This window comes from Nuphar pumila, chromosome 13 (genome assembly GCF_984573655.1).
Source record: "Nuphar pumila chromosome 13, dmNupPumi1.hap1.1, whole genome shotgun sequence".
Lineage (NCBI taxonomy): Eukaryota > Viridiplantae > Streptophyta > Magnoliopsida > Nymphaeales > Nymphaeaceae > Nuphar > Nuphar pumila.
Window position 1 is genome coordinate 68129101 of NC_143261.1, and position 9071 is coordinate 68138171.

Consider the following 9071-nt stretch of genomic DNA (forward strand, 5'->3'; position numbering starts at 1 on the left):
GACTCTTTTTCTAGAGTCCTAGTTGGATCAAAACTCTATTTTTTACTACCCTTTTCACCTATTTTTGAGAAAACCTATCAAAATCCTTTGTTTTTGGCCAAAGTTCTAGAGTCCTAGTTGAAGTAGGACTCTTTCTCAGAGTCCTAATCGAATCAGGACTCTATCTTTCATCATTATTCTTACTTGTTTTAAATCAATTCTTTCAAAATCTTTCAAAGAGAAGTAAAAAACTCAGAGTTTTGGTTGACCCAAGACTCTGTTTAAAGAGTCCCAGTTGGATCAGGACTCTGACCCTGATTTCAATTTTGAGAGAATCTTTCAAAAATTCTTCTATTTATCTCTTCAGAAATCAAAATTGTTATACCTTTATCACAAAATTTCAAAATTGTGAGGTTTTATCCCAGAGTCCTGATTGAATTAGGACTCTATCTCAGAGTCCTGATCGAATCAGAACTCTATCCAAAGTTTGTTTTCTCACTTCATTTTCACTGGTTTTCAAAAATTTTGTTTAAATCTCATCATTTGTTTCTCAGAAAACCAAAAATTTTCAGAGTACTAGTCGAATTAGGACTCTTCTTCAGAGTCCTAATCAGATCAGGACTCTGAACCAAACTTCAATTCTATCTTGTTTTTACTTGTTTTTCAAAATCCTCTTATTCGTTTTCTCAGAAAATCCAAGATTCTAAGAGTCCTACTTCAATTAGGACTCTATTCCAAGAGTCCTAGTTGGATTAGAACTCTGTTCTGATTTCAATACTTGTCATCATTTTCACTATTTTCACAAGTTCTTTCATTTGTTTTTAAGAAAATACTAAAAAAATCTAGAGTTTCAGTTCGATCAGGACTCTATCCCAGAGTCCTAATCCAGTTAAGAGTCTGTTCTGAAGTCTGTTTTTACTTCAATTTTCATTTCTTTTCATTTGTTTTTCAAAAATTAGGTCATTCTATAGAGTCCCAGTTGATTCAGAACTCTATTTCAGAGTTCTGATTGAGTTAGGATTCTAACCCTGACTACGTTTTTTGACTTATTTTACCATTTTTGATAAAATCTTTCAAAAACTTCTTCATTTGGCTTTTAAAATTCTAAAATCTCAGAGTCCTAAAATTTCAGGACTCTAGCTCAGAGTTCCAGTTCACTTAGAACTCTATTTTCAAAACTTTGAATTTCAAATGTTGATTTTAACTCGTTTTCAAAGCTATTTTCAGTCTTTATTTCAATTTTTTCAAAACTTCGATGTTGGGCCCACCCAGTTGGCGCCATATCTGGGGGAGTTCTAACACAGTCAAAACTCTATGCTATTTCAAAATTTTCAATATCAAAATCTACTTTAGAATATTTTTTGAAAAACCTCTCATTTTCAAGTTTTAAAATCGTTTTTTAAAAATTCAAATGGGGCCCACTCTGGGTGGCGCCACATTTGCAAAAGTTAGGGTTAGACTAGGGTTAGTCATAGTTCTAGTTAGTTTAGAGGTTATGAATCTATAAGAGTCCAAACTTGATTTTAAAATCATATTTTTTTTTACTTTAGATTTTAACCTTGATTTTAAAGTTTTAAATTAGGGTTTTTGAAAAAACGCCAAGTGGCGCTACATTTGGGAAGTTCCTTAAAACATTTAGAAGTTTAGTTGGGGTTAGTTAGGGTCTCTTTAGGGTTAGGAAACCACAAAAAATTGTCCTCCCTTGGTGGTTTTAGATAGAGTTTGAAAAAGTCAAAGTTAGGTATTAATTAGTCCTAATTACATGGGTTTTGAAAAAATATAAAAAGGGGTCTTTAGAGGGGTTAAAGAAGGTTTTTTTTCTCTTCCAATGTCATGGCCTCTCTCTCCTCTCCAGCACCTCTACCTTCCTTCATTGCAGCTGCAGCCACAAGGTGAGTTATTTAATATTATTTCATTATTTTTTATTGGTTTTTTATGATTTTATATTAGATTTCACCATGAAAACCCTTGTGTTCATGGATTTAACCATGGATTCTCATCCAAGAACCCCAAGGTCGACCCAAGAAGATGATCTATTCTTATTTGGTATTCTTTTTAGAGATTCTAATCCATTAGAATTGTTTACCTTGTTGTTTTTCATGTTCTTAACCGACGAAACATGAGATTTACCCGTTAAATGGGTTAAATCCATGATTTCAAAGGTAAAATCAAATTCAGACATGGATTCCCTATTTTCTTTTTATTTTTTAGCATATTAATGTTCATTTCATGTGTTTCAATATTAAAATTACTTTTTTTTTACTGTTTAGGTATTTTTTATTATTTTTCATTGTTAAATCATGTTTTTTTTATGTTTTATTGGATTTTCATGTGTTTTGATTCTAGATCTTTGAAAAGCATGTTATTTCGCATGTAAATCTTTGTTAGAAATTATTGATTTGTTTATATGTGATACACGAATATGTTATTGAGTTTTTGTAAAAAAATCAGACATTTTGGGGTTCGGGAACCTTGTTAATAAAATACAAAGTCAAATCAGGATTTCTGTTGATTAAAATCATTGTTCAAATTTAAGTATAACTTGTAGATGCGTTATTTCTTTCATCCAATATCTGATTCAAGATCCGTAATATGCAATAGTTCTGTGTTAATACCTAATATTTACTTTAATTTTCCTGTATTTTTATATCTCTGTTTACTATTTTTCCTTCGTCAGAAAGTTGGATCTATGTTTTAAAACTCGTTATGCTTTACTAAAACCGTAATCCAACTTATATTGATCATAGATATTTAACTATAGATCCGATTCATGATCTATAAAAAAAGAAGCTGTTTGTTATTCATTGCTAAAATTTCAAATTTTTTTGATGAAGTCAGTTATTTTTACTTGTATTTTCAACTGGAAGTGCCCGTTTTAATCAATTTTATATTCGTTAAATTTAAGTCCAGATTGTCAGAACGATATCTCCCTAACCGGAGATGATTTTTCCAATCTGTAAATAAGATATTCTTTGTTTTTTTGTCTACTATTGCTTTGTATAATTTTAGGAATTTCCATGGTGAATTGTTCCCTGATTCGGGTCTGGCACTAAAACTGGTACGTGATCGTGGGTAAAAATAACATATTTTAGGGTTTTAATGCAATTTTCGAATTGGAATAATGTCAAAATATATTTTTATGATTCCAATCTGATTTTAGGGTGATAACAAGTGCATGTGCCAATTTTTATCAATTTTAGAACCCATTTAATGCTTAGATGAGCCAAATTGCAAAACAAGGTGCCCATAGGATCCCGAAACACTGCCAAAATCATGATTTTTGTGATATTTTTAGTTTTTTATGCATAAGTTCATGTTTAGAATCATGTTAGGACACTTTTTGGTCGATTTTCTTGTTATTTGATTTTATTTAAATCATAAACCCAAAGTTCTTACCAAAATATTTTTTGAAAACCCTGATTTCAAGGCCATAGTCTTGCTATCAGGGGCATTTTGGTCATTTGACCTCAATTTCGAAATTTCAAACTTTGGTTTTCTCATTTTAAATCATACCACTTCATCTTATATTTGATTTATCCTTATTTGAATTTCAAAATTTGTATTTTATAAAATATCTTTCTGAAAACCCTGATTTCAAGGCCATAATCTTGCTATCAGGGGTATTTTGGTCATTTTGACCCCAATTTCGAATTTTCAAATCTCAATTTCATATTTATTCAATTTTATTTCCTATTTCATTATGTTTATCTCAAGAAATCATGGAAAAAGGCTTATATCTAGCAAAATCCAGTAATTTCTAGATATTACTGGATAAACCTAGAAAAGCCGACATTTCTTCACTAACAAGTTTTCTATTTTTGCAAGGATATTGAAGACTTTAATTTCCTTTATTTAAATTCAATTAGTGATGTAAATTGTAATTAAATTTGGAATAAGAATTTCAATTTCTGCTTAGATTAGGATTTGCATTGCATATAGTTTGAACTTTGATATATAATTGTTATGCTTGTCATTCATGTGCATATTTTTACAAATTCACCATGGTCTACACGAATGGTACATGCACAAGCTCTTAGGGAGTTGACAAACTCGGTGGAATTTGTATTTATGGTTATAGTCAGAATATGAATGAGACCCAGATTTGTAATCTTCGTATTAGTCACATTCAGCCTACACTCTTAGGCTAACTTCAAAATGCATTGCATTTCTCAAAAATATAAAATGATTTTCTCAATTTCTCAAAATCATGTCTTTCAAATCTATATTCATTCATTTCATTCAATTTGTAAATTTCAATTCCAATCCAAAGAAATCAATTTTCTCAAAATTTTCTAAGTCTTATTCAGAAATTGATTTTCTCAAAACTCTGAGCTTTTAAATGGTATTTCAAGTATTTTTCAAAGTTTAAAATTCGATTTTCTAAGTTATATTCTTTATTTCAAAGTTTGAATTCAGAAAAATCAAAGTTTTCCAAAGTTACTTGAAATTCCTCAGAAATCCATTTTCACAAAACACTTGTATTCTTCATAAATCGATTTTCATTTTCCTTCGAAATATTCTTTCACCATGATTCACAATTTTTTAAGTGACATATTTTCCAAGAATTTTCCAAGTATTTCAAATCTCAGAAGCAAACATCATGTTTTCAAATCTGCATTTTCAGAAAATTCATAGCACATGCCTGATTCTTTGTGCATTTAGGAAATAAAACATGATTTAGACAAGTTGAGCAAAGCTAAGCACACTTTTGATCCTTGGTTCAATTACCCTTGGTAAAGGCGACAAAAACGGTTGAACCTCGTACCGCCAGTCGAGTCCCATTCCTCGGAATTATCCCGCATTTTAAAACGGAGGCGAGTTATTTTCAAAAAACTTTTTCAAAGGTCAGTTTGACTTGCAAAAGTAAAATTTTGCGATGATAACAATATACTAGCTTGAAATCTAACGACATGAAACAAATTACATGAATCTTTATACCTGACGGGCACTAGAGCTCATGTTGAATTCAGACTTAGTTCTTCTTTGCCAAAAAAAGTTGCACAACTCATTATAGATAAGGTTGATAATGACTTTATGTAAAAAGTTACGCATTTTGTCTTCAAGACGCTAACAGACACCATCCCAAGACATAACAGGGTCAATCAGATGGTGGGAGTTGATGCTGACGGGAGAACTCTAAGAGCCCTGGCTGCAGGAGGCAACAATTGGTGTAGTGTTCATGTTACTCCCAAACCCGAACACACGATCCTTTTTGGGTTCACCGGTTGTAGTCACCCTTGCTGTAGGATCAAAATGAGGATGTTGAGTGGAGTCATCGTCATATCGTTCTACCATCTCTTGCTCATATGACTCCTACAAAGTAATGATTACAATATGAATTAATAATTAAGAATTATAATGTTTATGATAATATAATTCATAGTAACTTGTATATTATAATGTTTATTAATACAATAAATACATACTGATGTCGCTCTCGCCTTCTCTGATATAAACTCTTTGGTGCTCTTACGTTTATGTGTTTTAACAAACACATTCTTGTAAGACACAATGCTGCCTTTTTCTGCTTTCTACAAGGTTAAATGATAAAAAAATCAATTAAAAAGTATGCAGAAATACTTATAAATTTGACAATATATATATTGATGAGTTACCATTTTCTTCTGGTGTCTCCCAAAAGTACTAGATCCACCTGTGTGTAGATGGGCATCAAGCATCTTCGGTCGGTTTTGTGCAGCCTTTGTTGAGCGGTTTCAAAATTCATTGCTCGCCTACTTGTCGCATATTCCCTCCCAATAATCTCTTCTGATAGTAGAAGGGCCATGACTCTTCCACTACAGTGGATCATCTATCCCAGCAGCTGCTTTTATTGCTGCAGTGTTCATATTATGCAGCATGTCGACAAATTGATTGACAGTCATCTTCTGCCACACTACCCTCGCGTTCTTCTCCTCATTCGTAGTCGCGAAGCCTACAAATACTTTCAGAAAGTTAACACACATGACTATAACAAAAAATTAAATATGAAACACATTAGTTTTCATAAATGATTACATACAATGAATGAGGACAATAATCTATCAAACACCTCCTTCGAGTACTCTTTCCACTGAGCGACCGGTCTTAGAAGATGCTGCAGTGGTGACTTCTTAATTTCTCATACTACTTCTTGTGGCTTGAACCTCGCACTGTATATGAATTGATACACATTAACAATTGACTGTCGATATACACTATTTATAAGATAAGTATTGGATAAGTGACAATGAAATACTTACAGTCGACTATCAATATATACTATTTGAATGAGTTATCGTGTGTCAGACTGAGAAGACCCTGCATTCGGTGTTGTCTCGTGACATGTATAAATAAATGGTGTAGGTGAGTCATGTGCAGGCGAAACATCACCTATAGAAAATTGAGTAAAAAATTCACACAATGCACATTTAAACTAATCAAGTATACAATTAGTTAAATGATATACCTATCGAAGCAACCCATGAAGATGAAGGTTGAGACAGACTATCACTAAGTGCTCGACCACTGTGACCTCCACGAACCATATTCTAACAAATAAAAATTTTATTTGGATCAGTTACACAACTCTATATCTTCATGGATACATAATCAAATCGAAAGTAACTTCATGCAATACATTCAAACATTGCAATACATTCAAATCATTGCAATACATTCAAATCATTCACATCAAATCATTGCAATACATTGCAAATCATTCAAATCATTTACATCAAATATTGCAATACATTCAAATCATTCACATCAAACATTGTAATACATTCAAATCATTGCAATACATTTTAATATATTCAAATCATTTAAATCATTCACATCAAACATAAGGTATGTGTTACAAAATATATTTCACTAGCTTAAGTATGCTTTCTTATCACTTGTTTGACTTTCATATTTTTCTTTTTCCTTCTCATCCTCTTCTTCTTCATTGGGCGCCCGTCCACTTAGTATATCATTTAGATCACATTCTTTCATACGTGTGTCATCGGATAATGGAGATGTGACATGCAAACCATGTGTAACATTGTGATCATAAGAGAAGTCATACATATCATCTGATTGATAGTAATCACCCTCTTCAATAATCGTGTCTTCCTGTAATTGATCATACTCGGGGTATAGTTTAGACTTCACCTTGCAAACCGCCCACCATTCATTTATATCTTACTTTCTTGTATTCGGATATGAAGTATAGTAAACTTGTTGAGTTTGCGATGCTAATATAAATGGTTCATATGTTTCAAACCTTGATTTATGATTCACGTCCACAATGCCTGAGACTTTGTCAACTCTTGTTGCTGTGGGATCAAACCAATGACACTTGAATAAAGTTATCATGTTATTTATGCCTAAGTCAACTCCATTATTTCTTCTATAACACCATAATAGTCAAGTTCATTTTCACTGTAACTGCTACCCTTGACACACACGCCACTATTCATCGTTGACTTGTTTATACCGTAGTCTTCTATATGCAATCGATAACCATTTACGATGTATCCGTTGTAACATTGCACAACTTTGGTTGGACCATTTTGTAAATCACATATTCCTTGGTCTTTAACATCACCATGACGGACCTACAAGCATAAACAATGATTGTAAACATAGCCAATTAAGTAACATATTGTTGTTTACACAGGAAGAATGCATGTCATCGTCCTTACCAACTCTTTCAACCATGCCACAAACTTATTTTCATGTTATTTTTATAATTCTGAATCAGTGAGATGGGGAAGTTATCTTCTCAACTCCAAATCAAATCATTTGTACTTAACATAATTATTTTACCGAACCATGTACGTAGAGAACTTAGTGTAACATATTATGTATACTTACTTGATGTAGGGGTCAATCTCTGAGAAATTAAAAAGGATATATATTTGTGTTGCATCTTGCTCTCAATCTTCCTAGAGTCTTCACCGGCAACTGCTAAAGGCATTCTCAAGTAGTTTAAATATTGATAGTTTGTCAGCCACAATAACTTGTTCTTCATCATCATTACGAGGTGGGCAAGTGTAACGTGCTAGAATGTGTGGCTCAAAGTAAATAAATGAGAAATTTGAAATCTCTTCTAAAGTGTACGCCTCACAAATTGAACCCTCCACTCTTGCTTTATTTAAAACCTTTTTTTTAGGTCAAACATGCATCTGTCAATAATATACATCTCGTAATACAATAAATTTCCAATAGCATTAGAGAGAAAATATATAAAAAAAAAATTACCTTTCAAATGGGTACATCCATCGATATTGCACAGGACCACCAACCCTAAGTTCATATGGCAAGTGTATGAATACATGTTTCATAATGTTGAAAAATGATGGAGGAAATATCTTCTCTAGCTGACAAACAGTAGTGACGACAGAATCCTCTAGATTCTTTACCTCACTTACTACAACTTTTGATGCACACAATATTCTAAAAAATTGACTCAACTCGGATAATACCCCCCATATAAGTTTGTCTAACATATCATAGAATGCTAGGAGAATCAATCGTTGCATGATAACATGACAATCATGGCTCTTTAACACATATAATTGTCCCTCAATCCTCGAAGACATATACAATTGTTGCAATCTAGGGGTGAGAGGAAAGTAGCAGAGCGACTTGTATGACACTTCTTTTGACTTCGTACTACCATTGCCTCTTGTCTTTGGCTTGAATCGAGAATGCCCACAAGACGGACATGATCTGCTATTTTCTTGATCTTTGAAATACAACATGCAGTGATTTGAACAAGCATCTATCTTTTGATACCCCATACGTAAAGCGTTAACTATAACCTTCGCACGATAAAAATTTTATCGCAATTTCTCATCGTTGGGCAACATACTCTTCACAATAGAGCACAGACGGTCAAAACATGATAGACTCAAATTATACTCGAACTTCAAATTCATTAGTTGAAGAACTGTAGACAAGATAGTGTGACTCTCGCAACCATTCCAAAGTGGCTCATTAGCATCTTTAAGTAAATCATAAAATCTATTAGTTGTATCGTTTGCTGCTTCTTCTTCTACCCCAGTTGGTACATCACTAGGACTCATAGCCGAACCCAGTTTTGGTCCTGCGACATCAAATATCAAATC